The sequence below is a fragment of the Artemia sp. Qi Xiang Cuo genome, chromosome 3 (assembly GCF_049724085.1).
Source record: "Artemia sp. Qi Xiang Cuo chromosome 3, ASM4972408v1, whole genome shotgun sequence".
Taxonomy (NCBI): Eukaryota; Metazoa; Arthropoda; class Branchiopoda; order Anostraca; family Artemiidae; genus Artemia; species Artemia sp. Qi Xiang Cuo.
This window is the reverse complement of record NC_142796.1, coordinates 63,742,948-63,764,145: the sequence shown is the minus strand read 5'-3', so window position 1 is coordinate 63,764,145 and position 21,198 is coordinate 63,742,948. Positions and strand designations below refer to the sequence as shown.

Genomic DNA, 21,198 nt, shown 5'->3' with positions numbered 1-21,198 from the left:
TCCCCTTTTTCATATAGCTATAGGCGCTCAAGATCTTGAAACAGAGGTAGAATTTTTCAAAAAGAAAATGGCGCGGCTGGAAGAAGAATTGAAATGTCTGAAATCTCGTAAATAGAGCAGAAGAAGTCAAAATTCTAATTTTAAAAATTATTTATTCCAAAATTATTTTATCCACAATTGATGGGGGAGGGGGTTTCCTTTCATCGGAGGGGGGATTTTTTAATTGAAAGTTTAGTATTTTCCAGTAGAAAAAAACTTCCGAGGAATATGCCAATTGCCTTTAAAAACAATCAAGAAACGAAAGAAGGCTGATCACAAGTAAATAATTGGCTAAAATAAAACTAATAGATGTCCCAAAGAATTTTTTAAAAGTTCAAAATAAAGAAATATTTACTATTCTCGAAATTAAATATTAAATACTCGACTCAGCAATCAATATATTGAAAAATAGGTATAATTATTTAAAAAGAAAAGTTCGCTTCTGGAAGAAGAATTGAAATGTCTTAAATCTCGTAAATAGAGAATAAAAATTCAAAATTCTATTTTTCAGATTTATTTATTACACAATTATTTTATCAACCATGGATGGGGGAGGGGGGCGGCGGGGATATGTACTTCCACCTTTAGTAAGAATTCTGACCGAAGAAAATCTAAATAAAGTTTAGTAATTCTTATATTTCAGAGGAATTTCCATTTTACACTAGCATAGTAACAGAGATTTACTTTCTATTTCATATTAATCTTGTAACATCATTCCTCGTCACCTTCAGCTTGCCATTAGAAACGACGAAGAACTGAAGAAGCTCCGATTTGGGGGTACCATTGCCCTAGTAATTATTTATTCAGATTCTCGCGCAGTCTTTCCATCCAGTAAGAATAAAAAAGTACCAAATGCTTGAGGGTATCTCACAAAGGTCTCACCCTAAAATAACCCGCATACCGGTAAAGTGCCACAACTTAATTAAATGACACTATAGCATGTGACTACTGGGGAAGGACAAAGCTGTAAAATTAAGGAAACGGAATGTAAAAAGGGGACCTTTCAAATTTATCTAGCAACAAAGTTTAAGAATTTACTGGAAGCGATGGAGATATTTTCCTTAAAAATCACTAAATTATACCCCAACAAAATCAAAATATATATTTGAAGCTTGCCCTTTTGTTACAAGCAATAAAGTTTGCTTTCATATTCATCTAGTTGCTAAACATAGGAATTATAGAGGGGGGGCCGCCATGAGCGCATTATATTAAATACATAACCTAACCAAAATACCAGATATAGAGTGAAATTGTACTCACATTGAAAATTGAGGAATCCATTGTTTTCAAAGTTAATAAAATGTACTATAATCAATGTCTTAAAACATAATGAAGATTGGAATGTAGTGTGCGAACATCTTATAGGGTTTTTGCTCGAGTAAATCATACGTAGCCAAGTTAAAAAAAAAACAAGTAATCAAGTTACTCCATATAGACTAACCACCGCTATCTCACCGTTTGACACCAAAAAAATGGGTGTTACCTCATAAAAACCCGTCTGCTAAGCCAATGTACCGTTCATAGTAATAGGTGAGTGACCCTGGTAAGCCAATGTACCGGTTAAACTACACGCATATCCACGTGTAATTCAATGTAGGTTTCATATTCCCTATGGCCTTTCTACTGATGTAATCCAAACAGTCTTTTATAATGACAAACGAAACTAAGAGAGGAGAGAAAGTAACAAAATGAAAAATAAAATCAAAAAGGGTTAAAAAACTAGTATTTTGTCAGCCAGCGAACCATGAATATGGAAAAATATAAGAAAATATTTCGACAAGGACCTCCGCCACTTCGTCCTCAGTGCTAAAAAAAAAAATAAAAAAAAACGAAAATCTAACCTTTCGAAGTTTACTGTACAAATACAGAACAGACACTGAATAAAAATCCAGGCACGAATCAATGAAAATGAATTTACCAAGATGATTGTGCAAAGATCTTTCGTCCTGCAATAATTTTAGCTGGTCTACAATTTCGGTTTTGATTAGATATTCAAATAGGTTCTTTTAAGTTTTTTCGGGTGAAAATATTGATTGAGTCCTTCAAGATTAAACTGTCGTAAATTGGGCTTAATGAAATATCTCCAGTATCTCTATTTATTGCTAAATTTTGGTTCATATATTTTTTTATCTCAATTACCTCCTTAAAAGTTTGTGGTACGCCATTAACAGTTGATATTTGCGTCTTTTATAATACTGGAGCTGGAGGGACTCCAACTTCTGTGCCGCTTCTCCGCCCCAAATCTCCGCTCCATATTCTAATACTGGTAAAACTTTTGTATTAAATATTCTTTTATGCATTTTTAGGTTTTTAATTCCCATTATCGTCGGATTTCTAAAAATTGCAGACATGGCCACTTTACCTCTATTAAATAGTTCATCAACATGACTCTTTAAACTTCCATTTTCCGATAAAACAAATCCTAAATATGGCTAGAAAGGCTCAAAATTGTGCTAAACCGCCATTTTGCACCTCAGAGCTCCAATAAAAAAAGAAATAAGAATTACCAATATCTCCATTTCAGTGCTCTCCAAAAATTGTTCAAGACAAGTACAATTTACATTTCTTCCAACAAGGAAAACTAGCTGTCACATTTTATAATCAGGCCTTATGAAAGTTAATAATAGTTAAGGAGTTGATAGAAAAGCTTAATTTTTTGATGAAGTAAATACAGAAATCCAAAATTGAAACGCTGAGAAATTACCCAAGGGAAATACCAAGATACAATCACAAAAATTTTCTATTATATTATAGTAAATTGTATGCCCAACAGAAAACACGAGCATTATATCCTCAGTGGTGATAATAAAAAACTGCAGCAGTGAAATAAGAAAAAAAGCATTATAAACAAGTAAACACCGGCACGAAATTCCGAACATAATACTTTCGACAGAATCAAACAGTTTGTGGCAACAAACTTCAATTATGGAGCGAATCGACCCAATAGTAACCCAAACTTTATAAAACAGAAAATTCATGACAAAAGATACATCAAAGGATTGGCTTTTTATGCTGAATCCAAATATGTAAGATTCATTAAGTTTAACGTTACGCATCAAAAGCTACGATTCTAAGAAGGTTTGTCTGATTTTCAAAAAAGGGGGGAAACATCCCCCAAAAGTCAAGGAATCTTATTGAAATTGCACCATCAGATTCAGCTAATCAGAAAACCCAGCTGCAGAGTTTGTCCAGCTGTCAAGCTTTTATATTAAAAAATGTGCAATTTTGCATTTTGTCAGAAGAAGGATCATAGATGCAGGTTTTTTTTTTGTTTTTTTTTTGTTTGTTCTTCCCAGGGGTGATCGTATCGAACCTAAATCCTAGAAGGTTTGGAGAGAGCTTATTCGAACGGAAATTACAGTTCTACTGCCCTTTTTAAGTACCAAAAATTTGAGGGCAAATAACCCCCCTCCGCGCCCCTTTTCCCCAAAGTCGTCTTATAAAAATTTTGGGATTGCTATTTTGTTCAGTATAGTTGAAAGGCCCAATAACTATATCTTAGGGGATGAAATGACCCCCCACAGCCCCTGGAGGAAGGGACGCAAGTTATGAAATTTGCCAATCGTTTGAGTTTTGGGAAATACCTTTTTTGGGAAATACAAAAATTTTAAGGGGGGGGGGGCTTTATGGAGAAAAGTTTTCATGAAAAGAATTGCCATTGGGATGAAAGCTTCCGAGGGTGAAGTTTCCAGGGAAAAATTTTACACAGAGGGAATTTTTTCAGAATTCATATACGAAATTTGTTTTATTTCATACTTGTTCGTTGGCAACCCATTTTACAGTTGGTTTTGCTCTGTGAGAAATATTCAGCAGAGTTAGAATTCTCTGGGGTGTTTTTAATTGGGGAGATTTCCCACGGTAGACATTCTATGCTGGAAAATTTTAGAGAAAAAACGTGTAAAATTTAGATAAAACAGGGGAACAGAAAAAAAAAACTTTAAATAATAAAAATCCGAATATTGCGAATGGGCCTTTATTAACGGGAATAAAAAAAATGTAAAACTAAACTAAAGACAACATATGAGAGGCTGCTAAGATGTGACTTTCATTTATTTGTTTTGTTTTTCTTTTTATTTATCTGTTAGCCAATTTAGCTATAGTATGGGCCGTTGGGTAGAATGATATTGACCTTAGAAGTTTGGTGAAGATTTTGCATATGTTTGTTCAACCAAAAGAAAAATTTATAAAGAATATCAGGGCTAGTCAAAACTCATTTTAATTGATAAATTAAACGAAAACTTACCAAGTTTGAAGTTTGATTGTAATTCTACTCCAAAGAAGGAGCGCCAGCGTAGCTGAGAGTTCAACTGAGATAGACCTTCGCAATCGCCTCGATTGACCAAAACAAACCCAGTATTTTAAAGTCATTATAATATGCGGTGGTTAAGCTCATGATGAAACGCTGAGAGTTCAATGGGAAGGGAACTTGGGAGGACAGTTGAACTCTCAGCTACACTGACACTTCTTCTTTGCAGTAAAATTACTATTGAACGTCGAACTTGGTAAGTTTTCTTTTAATTTATCAATTCTACTCCAAAAGGAGCGCCTTAGCTCCGCCTTGGAGTTCAACTGAGATTTTAAAGTTCAGCATGAGCTATACCAACACTAATGATGAATAATAGCCCTATTCATTAAAAGAGGCTGTTGTACAAAAATTCATTTATAGGAAGATATTTCAAATATAACAAATTACAATGAATATATTCAAAAGACAGATAACTGCTGACGACTTTCAATTGGTTTATTATAAAACCTTGCAAACATTTTGGCATTTGTCCAGCCTACATATTTTATGATTTGATCTACATCAATTCCTCTTGCTTTAAGGTGGGACGTTGAGGCAGACCGTGTGCTATGAGCACCTTAGACACTGATATATATACCTGCAAGAAATAAAACTTCTTTTATCCATCTAGAAATAGATGACTTGGAAGCAGCAGTATGAGGCTTACGATATGTAAGAAAAAGTGCGTCGTGTCTATTTGGATATGATGTGATTATAATATACCAAACGAGGCGCGATACTAGACCCCGGGACGACTCTTGAAAAGGTCGAAATTTAACTACTGATTTGTGGTTGCCCGGTTTCGATGTTTTTAACAATACATTGATTTGAAAATCAAAACTTCCATCGTCATTATTTATCATATAACTAAATGATAAACTTGCCAAAAACTGAACTCTTTCACAAGCTGATAGAATCAATAAAACCGCTAATTTTTTGTGTTAGTGTCTTTTATTGAAGATTTTTGTTATCCCAAGCTGACAATCTAAAGAGACAAAATGCACATTTTACATCCTAAATACTTGAAATCTTGGGTAGACTAGGCCTTCTATTAAAGACACCTCTCATAAACTTCTTGGTGATGTGATTACTGCCTAACTGAAGGCTTGGTAGAATTGCCGATAAAGCACTCCTCGCAGTATTAATAGCACTGTATCCAACACCTGAGTGAAAAAGTTCCCTAAGAAATGTCAAAGTTTCCGGTCGAGTTGCCTCCACGGCCTGGATTGTGTTTCTTCCACAAAAGTCTATCCATTTTTCAATGTAAACTTTTTACTGGCGGTTAGTTGAATCCCGCCATCCCGCCATGATAATATCGACTGTGGAGGGAGAATGTTCGTGGTGGTGAAGCCCTTGCCGGAGACGACACAAGCCGCTAGGTGTAACGTCTTGGACAATGGATGGTGCAAGGTCAGTTTCTGTGGGAGAGACAAGGTAAAATTATCATTTGGTAGACATATTAGACTTCCTATTAAAAGCTTTAATAGTAAGGGATACCATACTTGTGTGGTACAATTCGGAAAGATCAAAATACCAGTGGCCTGATCTGTTTCCACCTTCTGAAGGGTCCTCAGAAGTAAACTGAATGAGGGGAATGCATAAAAGAAATAATGTTTCCAATTCATTGCAAACACATCTACGAAAAAACAGTCTGGATCTGGTTTCCAAGAAACAAATGGTTTAATCTAAAAATTTAATCTAGTCGCAAACAAATCAATATCTACTGACTGACATACCAAAAAATTCAAAATATTAAATATTTCAGAATCCAATTTCCATTCCTTTTCATTATCAAATTTTCGTGATGCCTTATCCGCAATATTAGCAACCCCAGGCACATGTTCTGCAGATATCTATCCTTTGCCCTGCGGTACTACCTGCCAGACCTTATTTGCAAAATAATTACAAAATTTAAATTTTGATCCTCCCATTTTATTTATATAAGCTACTGTGGTTTTATTGTCAGAACGCAGCCGAACATGCATGCCTTTAATATCATGGGCAAAACATTTTAATCCCAGATAAACAGCCTTCGTTTCTAAGACATTGATATCAAATCTCTTCTCTTCTGAGGACCATTCACCTGTGGCCGTTTTCATGGAACATTCATCCACGAGTGCCCAACCTAGTTTCGACGCATCACTACACAAATATTTGTCAATTGATCTAGACTCAATTGCTTTAGAAGCATGAGTGGCAGTAGTCAACCACCCTTGTAGTTCCGAATTTACATCGGATGTTAAAATTATCCTTGCCGCAAAATTACCCTTCGCGTACCTTAATGCTTGAGTTTTCAACGATTCCGCTTTTCGGTAATATAAGGGCCCTAATTCTACTGCTGGAAATGTTGAAACAAGAAAGGCAAGAGTTTCAGCCAATTCTTGAATCGTAGTCAATTTTTGACTAAGAATTTTTGAAACCAAATGTATAACTTTTTTAATTTTTCTTTCTGGCAGGAAAATACGCATTGATCGCGAATCTAACAAAAAGCCCAGAAATTCTATTTGTTGGCTTGGAATGAGAACTGACTTTCCCGGGGGGATCACAAACCCCAGTTCTGACAGTAATTTCACTGTTTCATAGACATTATTTTGACACTCTAAATAAGACCTTCCCAGAAGGAGAGAGTCGTCTAAATACATAACAGACAAATACCCTTTTCTTCTAAGAAGAGAGATAACAGGTTTCATAACTTTCGTAAGAACCCTCGGGGCCGATTATAAGCAATTTGTAATTTAATTAAACTAATAACAAAGGTCAACTTGAAAACAAAGTCACATTTGATCATAAAAATCAACAGGTAATTAATAAAAAAAATCGACTAAGTCAACAGAGGCCATATAACAATTTTTTGTCAACAAAAGAACCGCAGACTGAACACTTTCCATTTTAAAATGGTAATATTTAAGGTTTTTATTTAAATTTTTAAGGTTAAGAATAAACCAGGTAGACCCATCTTTCTTTGGGACTGTAAAAACGGTTTATTCTGAAGTCGGGTACTTTAACAATAACACCCTTATGCAATAAAATATCAACTTCCTTTCTTATAGCCTCTATTTCTTCAAACGTAAAACTTTTGGTTTTTGTTTTCAAAGCTTTTAGTGATGTTTTCTCAAATTCAATCATATAGCTTAAGGCCACAATATTCAAAATATTCAAATCACTGGTTATTGACTGCCATTTTGAGATGTACTTAATAATTCTCACAGCTTTAAAGTTATCAGCCAAATTTTGTGACTGCCTATTGAAATTAACAACAAAATCATAAAATCAAGGTCGGGGTATGATAAATAGTACATACCAGGTATTTTGCGATCCCTTTTCTGGAAATTCTGAAATTTCAGGAATTTGGACCTCTCTTGACGGTCCTCGCCCTGCCTTCTGCGATTTGGACGGGGGGCCTCATTCTTCCATCGGCAATAACGGTAGGCCCCCCCTTGCACGTTTTTTGGTCTTCCAAAAGATTTTTTCAAATCTACCACTGATTTAGCTTTAGACGTTGTTTTGGCAACATCTTTGCCAAAAAGATACTCCGTGACTTTGACTTCAGGGGCACATAAAGCTGATGCTACAGTGGGATCTGGGCTCAATTCAAATTTCATCGCATGACGTCTTTTTAAACTTAGATCGTAATTGGTGAGGACAAGCATGTGAACTGCATCTGTAAGGTTTTTGACAACTTTTTCTTTAATATGCTCATTTTCTATCTCAAGAATCGCATTTGCTGCCTCTAAAACACAAAATGTTGAGTGAGCAATTGTCCGCTGCACTTGAAGGGCCTTAGCATCCCTCTGTTTAGCCTGTGATGAGAGAATAGCCCAAATTTCACTATTCACCTTTGGAGGAACAATTTTTTCGGTATTCGCAGGCTCAAATAACTCTTTTAGCTTCACTATTTCCAAAGGCTCAGAAAAAGCTCTATTTGCAACTTTGGCAAGTTTCTTATGAATCTTGGGACCCTCTTTGGTACCAGAACGTTCTTCAGAAATCTTTTTGAATAGAGCGTCATTTGACGTATTTTCTTTTAATCTTTTACCTTTGTGTTTTTCCGGAGAAGCCTTCCGCTTTGTGTCATGAATTTTTGTGGGGCTCCGAGAGCAAGATTTTTGTTTCTAGAACTAATTTCAGGGCTCCGAGAGCCATACCGAGCACGAGTTTGAAACTCTGGGCTCCGAGAGCCATTTTTTTGATCGCTATGACTCTCACTTGAGAGTATTCTGCGACGCGAATGAGCTTTATATTGCCTGCCACGCCTCTCACGATCATAGTCTTCATCGACTAAATTGTCCAACAATCCAATCACTAACTCACTATCACTCATTATTTAATTTGGTCTGAATCAAAGCGAATGCTAACGTCAACTGGGTTTGTTTTGGTCAATCGAGGCGATTGCGAAGGTCTATCTCAGTTGAACTCGAAGGCGGAGCTAAGGCGCTCCTTTTGGAGTAGAATTAGAAATTATTACATTGTAGTGAAGAGGACAGTGGCCACTAGGAGATATTATAGGGGTCGTGAGCCGAATTTTCTTTTCTAATTATAAAGATGGAAAATATTTACATGGTTCCTATCAAAAGAAGGCATAATATGCTTAGCTTTCTGCCAGAACGTTGGCGAGGAGAGTGAGACATGTGCGTTGGAGGGGCCATGGCCCAGTTCAATGCTTCTATTCATGCTGATTGAATATACTTGTATGATGATTCGAACATAATGCAACGTAACTATCTTTCAGCTGAAACCTTGGAAGTAGAAGGAAGATGGACGGCTATAAGGTCTAATCAGCTCAAAAATCATTTAGATTGACAATTCCTTTATTATTTTGATCCAAAAAACATTGAATGCCTTTTTTGTGCATGGGAGTTGGCATGGGACGAATATAGAGCGTCGGGGGGGGCACGGGCCCACTTTGCGTCTCCAGTTCTCAGATCGAAAACTTTATGGTTATTCTAGTTCAAAAAGGTGCAAAACCCCTGCCTTTCTGCCAAAAAATTAGCGAGGGATGTTGGAAGCATTTAAATGATACCATATGAGGCGTGTTCATAACAACGGTGACATCAAATATAATAAAGAACACTATCTAGTTGATCTTATTATCGGTTATCGTCATACAAAACGACTTGAAAACTTTGAGCACATCTACATATATTTCAAATACGGAAACAAAGAGAAAAAATGCGGTACATGCTCCTAATGTGAATTCTAAGCTAAACACGAGCGAAGATCAAAAGTCGTACACAGAGCCAAAAATTCACTTCAAGCACAGACAAGAGCCATGAACAAGCATTTAGAACTATTTATCAGCGCAACAAAACTTGCAATAATAACAAAATAGCCTAAAAATACACTATAGGTAATAATTGGGTCTCTGATTAAGTGGCAATGGGTGAAAATTTCTATTTCCATATGCAGGATGATCTCCTTAAGATTGACACAAAAGCTCTGATAAAAATGCAGAAAGTTAAGGCGAAAAAATAAATTTTTGTCGGTTTCAAACCCCATCTCATTTTGAACCCCCTCCCCCTCTAAGATTTCCACCGTATGGAGCTATACCGAATTGGTCATTTTAAATGAGTGAAATATGTCTAAAGCCAAATTAGTTATTGATTTAAACTGAAAGTTTTAAAAGATCAAGGAGAACATCTATAAAAATTAGACAACAATATTTGTGATAGTCTTCAATATTTCTAAATTATGTTTCTAGGCAGGTGTTATCATTGCTTTTTCTCAGTTTTTTTTTCTTTTTTTCAGGCTTCTGTTTTATTGTACTGGTTGTAAACGCTTATATTACTGATATTCCAAATATTCTTACTAAGGAAAATGTAATACTTTTTTTAGTCCCCGAATTTCTTTGCAGCAAAAGTTTGGATTTCTCGATCACTATAGGTTTTATTGAAAAATTATGAGGAATAAAAATTAAGAAGATAAAACGAACCTGATAGTACATTTGAATTCAACGCCAGAAGTTACGATAAGAAAATACTCAAAATAATCTCCTAAAATTTTCACACAAGATACTGTTATCATAATCTTATTGAATGGCTAATAATTTCAACTTTAAAGAAGATATTCCAAGCCTAAGCGTAAAATTAGAAAAACCTTTTTCCCTATTTGCAACGGAAAATATATTTTCTTATAACACCCGCCTGAACATGGCCAAAGTCTCTACTATAACCTCTTTTGATTCAACACAGGCTGCCAACGAAATCGATAACGAGCGTTTAATTCGCAAGTCTTACTGTCGACTGTAGGCCACTAGAGGAAATAAATTGAACCCCTGCTTTTGATGTAAATTTTTAAAAAGCCATTACTCTGCAATACATAGTCAAGTTTGGAAGCACTATTTGACATCTTAAATTGCTTATATTGTAACCTATATGGACAAATTTGAACCATTTCTCCAGCTTTTAGGTTCAACTAAAACATATCAATGGTTCAACCTCCTACAAGCTTCAGCACTTCTCTGTTATTCATGTCATATAGAAGGGAGCTACTTTTACTTTTTTTGACATAGTCTTAATATATGGCCATGCTTTTAGAGTTGGGTTTAGATGGTCCATAAAGACCAACATTTATCTGCTTCTTATAAGTGTCTTGGGATTCTCGAGCCACAGTTGGAGTTAAAACCTGAAAATGAAACAAATAATAAACCTATATGTAACGCCACATATTCTTTTGCATTAAAAAGAAAGTAAACTAGGCTGTGTTGGCTTCGTTTCTAAGTTTTGTTCTTGATTCGGCAGCATTTTTGAGAAAACGATGGTTGGACAAAGGGGCACCAGTTGGAACAGGGAGCAGTCTTGTACCCCCGATGTATTGTGAAAATCTCCAACACCCAACTACTGTCACTTACCAACCTGACACCTAACTCACGTCTCTTTGCTACACGAACACTTCGGCAGTTCGTCTACCTAGCCCGCATGGCAGCAGAACCTCAGCCAGAATTACTTTTAGATTTAATCACTCGACACACGACAGGAAGCGCCTGCGCGGAAGCCCTCATTCTAGATGGAATGACAACCTTGATCACTTTCCGTCATTGATTGGTAGTACCCCAGACGAAGCGATCATACTAGCTCAAGACCGTCTGGACTGGAGGCGACGAGGGGCTTCTCTCTTTACGCTAGACCACCAGCAGGAGCAATAAGTCAAGAAAGTCAAGTCAAAGTGTTAATTAAAAAATATCACAAAAAAACAAAAATGGTGTTTCTTTAACTAAAAAAAACTATTTATATGTATCTTCATTTAAAATCGAACAGAATCCTTATCCCCCCCCCCCATATTTTCGAGAATTACACCACTGATTGGTTATACTTGAAGTTAAATACCTAGAACACTCATATTTTTTCATATGATTTTTTTACCTAAATCCTTCTGAATTTTAAGACCCGGTTCGAATCTTTTCAGGAAAGGAGGGATGGAAGGAAAGGAAGGGAGAAGGAGGGGTGTTACATGAACCTTACGTTATAGTAACCTACCCTGTGGAAGTATTTCTCCCAGTATTTTCTAATTGTGTCACCATTAATAACTCTCATGAAAAGGACTGTCTTGAAATTTTGCACAAATATTCTCATTGCTGATAATTAAGTATTTAGTAGCAAGAAAATGGATAATTATCATTTGTATAGCTATATTTACTGGTAAGGGGATGGGGAGGCTTAGACGCAAAATTCTCCATTTATCAACAAGGTGTAGCATTTTGACCCTTCCACTAAAATATATCCATGAATATTGTTTTTAAATGATCTATGTGCATAATGTCACCCCATTGTGTTTGGGGTCGCCAGGGATCTTGCCCCTCAAAAAGATATACATTTTAGGCAAGGCCATATTTATGAGACAAAGAGCACAGAAAGGGGGAGTGGATTTTATCTGATCTGAAAAATTCCTTAATTTATTTTTTTTTAAAGATTTTGAAAATACATTTTCACTTTTAGGTTTGTTATAAAAAAAACACTAAAATATATATTTTTTTTTACTGTTTTTTCACTTTCCACTGTTTACTTTTTATGGATATAAAGCTATTATCCCTGTTTTATGGTTACATATGTAACTTTTGATTGGTAGTGTTGCAAAAATTGTCAGGTTTAAATGTTTTTTCATAACAAACACGTAATATAACGAAAAAAAACAAACACTTTAGATACATATGACTGACTTTCTCCATAGATACAAATTATCTGAGTTATAAAAAAGGTCGTACCCATCATGATATTTCGGGGATGGGTGGGTAGGAGTAAAATTTTCAAAATTTCAGATAAAGCGTAGGTTATATAGGAATTAGGAGAAAAATCGTAATTTTTTAGGGGGAGTCTGGAGATCATCTACAGTGCATGGCAGATTGCAAGATCCTAAAATATCATTATATTTTTGAAAGCTGAAAGAAAAGCAAAAAAGACACAGCTTAAAGACAACAATAAAAAAGCAAAGAAAATGACCCACTTTTGAAAACTACAAAAGATTGGAACGACGAATGCAAGATGTAGAGAAAAGAACAGAAGAACCAAAGGGAAGTGTGTAGTCGAGAACATGTGTCAAGAAAAAAGAAACCCGTCAGAAAAAAGAAACAGACTGCGTCGCACAGCTTTACCCAGCAAAAATGAAGATAATAAAAAGTATAAAATACAAATATTAGTTGCCTTATTTCTCCTTTTTTTTTTACTTTACATTTCAAAAAAGATAACAGCGAGGTTAGTTAAAAGCGCATATTTAGTGCATTTGTGTGCTAAAAAAAAAAACTTATCTTGTACATTCTCTCAGACTGTTAGGTAAAAACAGTTGAATCTGTCTCATTCCAAAAGTATTTTTATAAACTCTAGAATAAAATAATTCCAAAAATATTAAAGTTGGATCCAAAGAACATTGGAATTTTAAGTGAAATACAAATTTTAGCAGATCAAAAGTAGATCTGGCCCCACTTGGAACAGACTTCCATCAAAATGAATCCACAGAAGCCTATCTTTTGAATCCCTTAAGAATCCTTCAACTAGGATACTAAAACTTACGTGGAAAACAGAATCTCTGGACAAGATCCCCTTTTGAATAATTTTAGGACATTTTGGCAAACCATCCATTAGATATTTTGGCGTCGTCTTCTGAGGCTTGCAACATTTGGTCATGTCAGTATATCAAACAGTTCGTGGTAACGAACTGTAAGTAAGGAGCGACCCGGCTCAATGGTAACAAAAACTCTAGAAAACGGATTTTTGATACCAATAGATATATCAAAAGAATCAGATTTCAATGCTGATTTTAAATATGTAACTTTCATTAAGTTTAGTGCTACCCATCAAAAGTTACGCACCTGAGAAAATTTGTCTGATTTACAAAAAAAGGAGGAAAGACCCCCTAAAAATTATGAAAGCTTATTGAAAATCCCGCCATAATATTCAGCGTATCATATAACCCTACTTTAGATGTTTAAAGCTCCTATATAAAAAAATGTGTACTTTTCAATTTTTTGACATAATAAATATCACGGATGCGTTTGTTGTTTTTTTTTGTTTTATTTTTTTTTCCAGGGGTGATCATATCGACCCAGTGGTCCTAGAATATCGTGATAGGGCTCATTCGAACGGAAACTAAAAGTTCTAGTACCCTTTTTAGTGACCAAAAAGATTGGAGGACAACTTGGCCCCCTCCCACGCTTATTTTTTTCCCAAAGTCACCCGATCAAAATTTTGAGATAGCCATTTTGTTCAACATGGTCGAAAATATAATAAATATGTCTTTTAGGGTGACTTAATCTCCCGAAGTTCCGAGAGGGAGGGCTAAAAGTTATGAACTTTACCCAATGCTAACATATAGTATTGGTTATTGGTAAGTATACAGTAGTTTCAGGAGGTTTTTTTTCTGGGATTGGGAGGGAAGGATGGGTCGTGAGGTATGTTGGAGGATCTGTTCATGATGGAAGTTTTACTTGGGGCAGGAAACTTTCCAGGACGAGGGCGCCGGACTTGCCAGCATTATTTATTGGATATTGGGAAGTATACAACCATTTTCAGGAAGGATTTTTTCTGGGGGGGGGGCTAGAGGAGGGGGTTACTCTTTAGAATATTTCCGCGGAGGATGTTTCTTTGGGGCAAGAGACATTTCTATGAAGGGGGCGCCGGATTTCCAAGCATTAGAAATTAAATCGATCATTAGACGATCAGAAATTAAATAAAAAAAACAAGTTTTTTAAACTGAAATGTAAGAAGGAATATTAGAACTTAAAACGAACAGAAATTATTACGTATTTGAGGGGGTTCTCCCCCAAGTCAATACCTCGCACTTTACGCGACAGTTTTTTTTAGTGCTTTCAAAAGAGCTATCTATTCTAATTAAACGGCCTTTGTGATTCAGGTGTTTGTTAATAAAAATTTTTTTAACTTTTAACGTAAAGAGCGTGGTATTGACTAAGGGGAGAACCCCTTCATATACGTAATAACACATACATAATAAAAAAAAACAATAAGAAAATAAGCGATACGGCTCAATAATTTTGATGTCAATAAATGTATCAAAAGAATGTGTTTATAATGCTGATCCTAAATATATAAATTTTATTAAGTTTAGTATTACTCATCAAAGGCTACAGGCCTGAGAAATTTTACTCGATCAAACAGTTCGTGGTAACGAACTGTTGGTAAGGAGCGACCTGGCTCAATGGTAACCAAAACTCTAGAAAACGGGTTTTTGATACCAATAGATATATCAAAAGAATCAGATTTCAATGCTGATTTCAAATATTTAACTTTCATCAAGTTTAGTGCTACCCATCAAAAGTTACGCGCCTGAGAAAATTTGCCTGATTTTCAAAAAAAGGGGGAAACACCCCCTAAAAGTTACAGAACCTTAATGAAAATCACACCATCATATTCAGCGTATCAGAGAACCCTACTGTAGAGGTTTGAAGCTCCTATCTACAAAAATGCGGAATTTTACATTTTTTGCCAGAAGAAAGATCACGGATGCGAGTTTTTTTTTTTTTTTGTTTGTTTGTTTTTGTTTTTTTTTTCAGGGGTGATCGTATCGACCCAGTGGTCCTAAAATATCGTGGGAGGGCTCATTGGAACGGAAATTAAAAGTTCTAGTGCCCTTTTTAAGTGACCAAAAAAATGGAGGGCAACTAGGCCCCCTCCCATGCTTATTTTTTTCCCAAAGTCACCCGATCAAAATTTTGAGATAGCCATTTTGTTCATCATGGTCGAAAATATGATAAATATGTCTTTTAGGATGACTTAATCCCCCCAAGTTCCCAGAGGGAGGGCTAAAAGTTATGAACTTTACCCAATGTTAACATATAGTATTGGTTATTGGTAATTATACAGATGTTTTCAGGTGGTTTTTTTGTGGTTGTGGGAGGGATGGGTGGGTCGATGGTTATGTTGTAGGATCTGTTCATGAAGGAAGTTTTCATGGGGGAAGGGAAATTGCCATGAAGGGGGCGCCGGACTTGCCAGCATTATTTATTGGTTATTGGGAAGTATACAACCATTTTCAGGAAGGATTTTCTCTGGAGGGGGGGGGCTAGAGAAGGGGGTTACTCTGGAGAATATTTCCGTGGAGGATGTTTCTTTGGGGTAAGGGACATTTCTATGAAGGGGGCGCCGGATTTCCAAGCATTATTTAAAAACGATCAGAAATTAAATAAAAAAACAAGTTTTTCAACTGAAATATAAGAAGGAATATTAGAACTTAAAACGAACAGAAATTATAACGTATGTGAGGGGGTTCTCCCCCAAGTCAATACCTCACTCTTTAAGCTACAGTTTTTTTTTTTAGTGCTTTCAAAAGAGCTATCTATTCTAATTAAACGGCCTTTGTGATTCAGGGTTTTGTTAATAAAATTTTTTTTTTAACATTTAACTTAAAGAGCGTGGTATTGACTAAGGGGAGAACCCCCTCATATACGTAATAACATATACGTAATAAAAAAAAAACAATAAAAAAAAAACAAGCAATACGGCTCAATAGTAATCGAAACTTTTAAAAACGGAATTTTGATGTCAATAAATGTATCAAAAGAATGTGTTTATAATGCTGATCCTAAATATATAAATTTTATTAAGTTTAGTATTACTCATCCAAGGCTACGAGCCTGAGAAAATTTACTCAATTTTTTAAAGAGGGGGGAAACATCCCCTACAAGTGAAAGAATTTTAATGAAAATCACACCGTCAGATTCAGCGTATCAGAAAACCCTATTTCATAGGTTTCAAGCTCATATCCGCAAAAATCTGCAACTCTGTATTTTTTGCCAGAAGAAAAATATACGAATATAGAAGTTAGTTACTTAAGTTAATTTGTAAAGAAATCAATTTAGCAAAAGAAATTTAAAATTTTTATGCAAATAAAAGCTGCATTAACTAAAAAACTATCAGAAATTAAATAAAAAAAAACAAGTTTTTTAAACTGAAAGTAAGGAGCGACATTAAAACTTAAAACGAACAGAAATTATTCCGTATATGAAAGGGGCTGTCCCCTCCTCACCGCCTTGCTCTTTACGCTAAAGTTTGACTCTGTCTCACAACTTTATTTTGTAAAACAATAAAAAACTTTAGCGTAAAGAGCGAGGCGTTGAGGAGGGGACAGCCCCTTTCATATACGGAATAATTTCTGTTCGTTTTAAGTTTTAATGTCGCTCCTTGCTTTCAGTTTAAAAAACTTGTTTTTTTTATTTAATCTAAAATAAAAACGACGCTTTTATATATATATTAAGATACACTGAGCCTGGCGATAAGCGACAGCCCTCAAGCCTAACGTATAAAAAACGCTGGAGGCGAAGACAGCTTCATTAATTTATAAGTGCCTGAACAAGGGTTTACCGAAGATTAATGAAATGTAAGATTATCATCTTGCTATTCACACAACATTTACAAGAGACTAGCGCTTTTCTGCAGGTGAATAATTCACTTATATTGGAAGAATAGGAAGATGTCTACGATCCAAGGATAGAATATTAGTAGCTACCGTGATGACAGTGGTCAAGTATGGTTCTGAAGCACGGGCGCTTCTGAAAACGAAGGACTTTCCGTTACATGTTTTCCATAGGAATTGCCTACAGAATGATTTGGGTAGCAGTCTGACTGATTGTATCTCTAAGAGTAAGCTGTATTAAAAATATAGTTAAATTTCTAGGGCTATAACGACATAACGACTGATATGGCTAAGAAAAGTTCTGCGGATGAAGGAAGACAGATTGCTAAATATCGTCCTTGTCGACCAACTATCTAGGGATAAAGGAAAAGCAGTCGTCCCCAAATGGGGTGAAAGAATGTCGTAAGGGGGTGAAAGAATATATATATATATATATATATATATATATATATATATATATATATATATATATATATATATATATATATATATATATATATATATATATATATATATATATATATATATATATATATATATATATATATATATATATATATATATATATATATATATATATATATATATATATATATATATATATATATATATATACATTATATATATATTATGTTTTAGAGTTAATTACTTGGCAAAAAAAAAGACTTTCATCCTAATCCAGCAATTGAGACAAATGTGCACTTAAACGAGGTTTTGACCTTACTCATCTATCCAACTACGTAGGACCAAACCGTATAACCGAACCATCAACCAAATAGAAATGTCCATATCCATACAAATTCGTCATCAATAAATGTAAGTCGTTGTAAATTTAAAAGCAAAAACACCTTAAATCTTGCGAAATATTTCCAAGTAGAACCTTCCATTAGGGCTCATCACAAGAAATACCACCTGCCTCAATGGATTTCGAGGCTTTACTTTTTTTACCTGGCACAGTGGAACCTCTACCATAAGATCTATATGGTATCCCTATGTTAGGCAAAACTTGTGAAACAGATGCATACTAGTAAAGCTATTCAAAATTACATACACAATGAGTTTCATTCTTTCTTATATATATTTATATATATATATATATATATATATATATATATATATATATATATATATATATATATATATATATATATATATATATATATATATATATATATATATATATATATATATATATATATATATATATATATGTTTTTACTCTAATAAATGGATGTGCAGAATAAACTTTAGACTAGCAAATTTTTCTTTTAGTAGGTGTATCTTGAAGGTGTAGCTTGAAAGGTTTTACTTATCGCTTGCCCTTTCATATTTTATTCTTTGTATCCGATCAGGTTTTTTAAAATGATTCTATATAAGGATTATTTAGAGCATTTTGTCGTTCTTATGTATTTAAAATATTATGTGTTTCAGGATTTAGAATTATAAATCGATTTCGGAAATTTCTGTTAATTTGTACAATAATGGGAGGTCATGTTAAGGTTTTGTTTACTCAGTCTCTAAAATGGTTTCCTTAGTTCTTGCTATAATTTTTTCCAGATATAATTTGTTCTTGCTATAATATATATATATATATATATATATATATATATATATATATATATATATATATATATATATATATATATATATATATATATATATATATATATATATATATATATATATATATATATATATATATATATATATATATATATATGTTTTAGAGATTTAGAGTTAATTAAAATTGAGATTAAAACTGATTAGAGTTATTATGTTAAAACTGATTAGAGTTATTATGTTTTAGAGTTAATTACTTGGCAAAAAAAAAAGAATGTCATCCTAATCCAGCAATTGAGACAAATGTGCACTTAAACGATGTTTTGACCTTACTCATCTATCCAACTACCTAGGACCAAACAGTATAATCTAATCCGTTGAGTTAGAGGAGAAAAGGTGTTAGAGCTGAAATGTGTTTTTACTCTAATAAATGGATGTGCAGAATAAACTTTAGACTAGCAAATTTTTCTTTTAGTAGGTGCATCTTGAAGGTGTAGCTTGAAAGGTTTCACTTATCGCTTGCTCTTTCATATTTTATTCTTTGTATGTGTTTTGTTCATTCCAAATTTTATTCTTTATACGGTGGTAGGTTTGTTTGTTGTATATCCTGATTTATGTGAATAAAGTATTTCAAACTTAAAATTACCATTCTCTTCGTATCTGTAGGATTTTTATTAAAATTAAACTTAAAAAAGCTTTCTTATAAAAAGATCAATCTAGTAGATTTTAGATTTTGACTTGGGGGAACAAGAGGAAAGGACAATAAATCTTGAAAGAAAAATGTGATTGTATTGACTCTTAGTACGAAATACTTTTTTTGCGTTGAGAAGACACTCGATTCTAATTTGAGAACCATGGGAGCCTTAATCAGGAAACAAACTTGGTTATATGGGACAAATGGTGCAACCTCCAATCCCGAACAGTCGTGATTTTGATAAATTTTCCATGAGACTTGTGAACCAAGTCTATTCGGCTTTGCTTTGGTTTATTGTTCTTAACTCCCTACGAAAATTAATCATTATCATAATTTAAAACTGGTCTAGGCGTTGTTTACTAATCTTGCACAAATATAATTGAAAATCTTTTTCTGTTCTGTTTCTTCAACAAAATATATGTAATTTTTTTTGTTCTGACATGAAAACACATTACTTCAATGCAGTCTAGATGAAATAACACTTGTCTCTTTTTTTTATAGAAAACATGATGGTGAGGCAGTTGCTAGTATTTTCCTTATATAAAACATTCCGTGTCCCTACAACACTCATGGTGACTACAATCACCGTTAAGTTTTCATTTATTCTTTCATCATCTTTCGGATCCTAATGAGTTTCTTTCTCGGGCCCCTTTTAGCTGCAAAAAGAAAATGTACAATTTGCAATCAAAAGCATTTTTTTGTAAATTTTTTACTTAAGTAACCCAAACTTGTCCACAAAATTAGAAATAACAAAAAAAAACATGTTAATTAAAAACGACAAAATTATTAAAATCTGAGAATAAAACAGAAGAAAAGAGACAAAAACTGCCAGCAAGAACTAATACAGAACAAGCAGTATTTTTCTATTTTTTGAATTTTCTAACTTCTTTTGACAGATCTTCAAAGCATAGCACAACAGCCTGATCTACGCAATGACATACTTCAATACCGAACACGAATTTTTTCATCCTATCATATTCATCATATCATAGTCAATCATATTCATCATCTTCAGTAACTTCGGCACCGGTTTCATCATGTTCTAAGATTTAAGTTTTAGTTGGGGTCATTTATTTTACTACATTTGTTATGTGGAGTTTAAATAGTCTTGACTAAACCCATATATTCGATGTTTTTCATTTTGTTTTTTTATTAATCACCCTTGGTTCACTTAGAAAAATTGCTGCAATTGAAAGTTATTCGTCAACCATATCAATGAGTAATTTAAATTGCCGTTTTGTTCACACGAGATTTTAAAGTTACCCAACATTTACGGGCAAAATAATCAAAGGTGAAAGAGCGTGGTTGAAATGGATCAGGAGGATGATTTACTCCATGATTTCAGGACCAAATCTACATTTTTTGTCCCTTTTCCCTTATTTCGTGAATAATTTAATTTTATTGAACTGACCAGCCATAATCAGCAAGGCTACTCAGTCAAATCATTTTCAATATGAATTGGATCTTCTAATGTTATTGCCCTTGGGTTTGAAAAATGCTGGAAAAATTGATGTAGGTCATCATTTACTGAAAGAAAAACTTAAACAGGGTTTATTTTTCTTTATTTCTTTCATACTTTTAAAATTTCACTGAAATAATAATTTTTTGAGGAACACCTTCTTTGTGCTTAGTCCATGCATTTACCAAATTCACTTCTTTCAACGTTTCTTTCAGTTCTTTCAATTCAGTTTTACTCTATCTAAATAACCAAAACCATAATCTAATCACCTTCACTTAAAAGCCATTCTTTTCCAAGCTCTAAGAT

General features: G+C 34.1%; 1 long non-coding RNA gene and 1 pseudogene across 2 annotated transcripts in view; both read right to left on the bottom strand.

Annotated features, from left to right (window-relative positions):
- The window catches only part of LOC148954402 (uncharacterized), a 106,967-nt gene extending 93,513 nt beyond the window's left edge, over positions 1-13,454 (bottom strand). Inside the window, exons 1-2 of one of the 2 annotated variants that reach the window (XR_016141520.1) lie at positions 13,324-13,454; positions 10,759-10,945 (exon numbers count right to left, since the gene is read on the bottom strand). This is a non-coding gene — a long non-coding RNA (uncharacterized LOC148954402). Of the gene's footprint in view, positions 1-10,519; positions 10,946-13,323 lie in introns of those variants that run through there. The other variant, XR_016141521.1, reaches the window with a different exon arrangement.
- Positions 7,528-8,764, bottom strand: LOC148954403 (uncharacterized; annotated as a pseudogene).
- Positions 13,455-21,198: the final 7,744 nt, after the last annotated feature.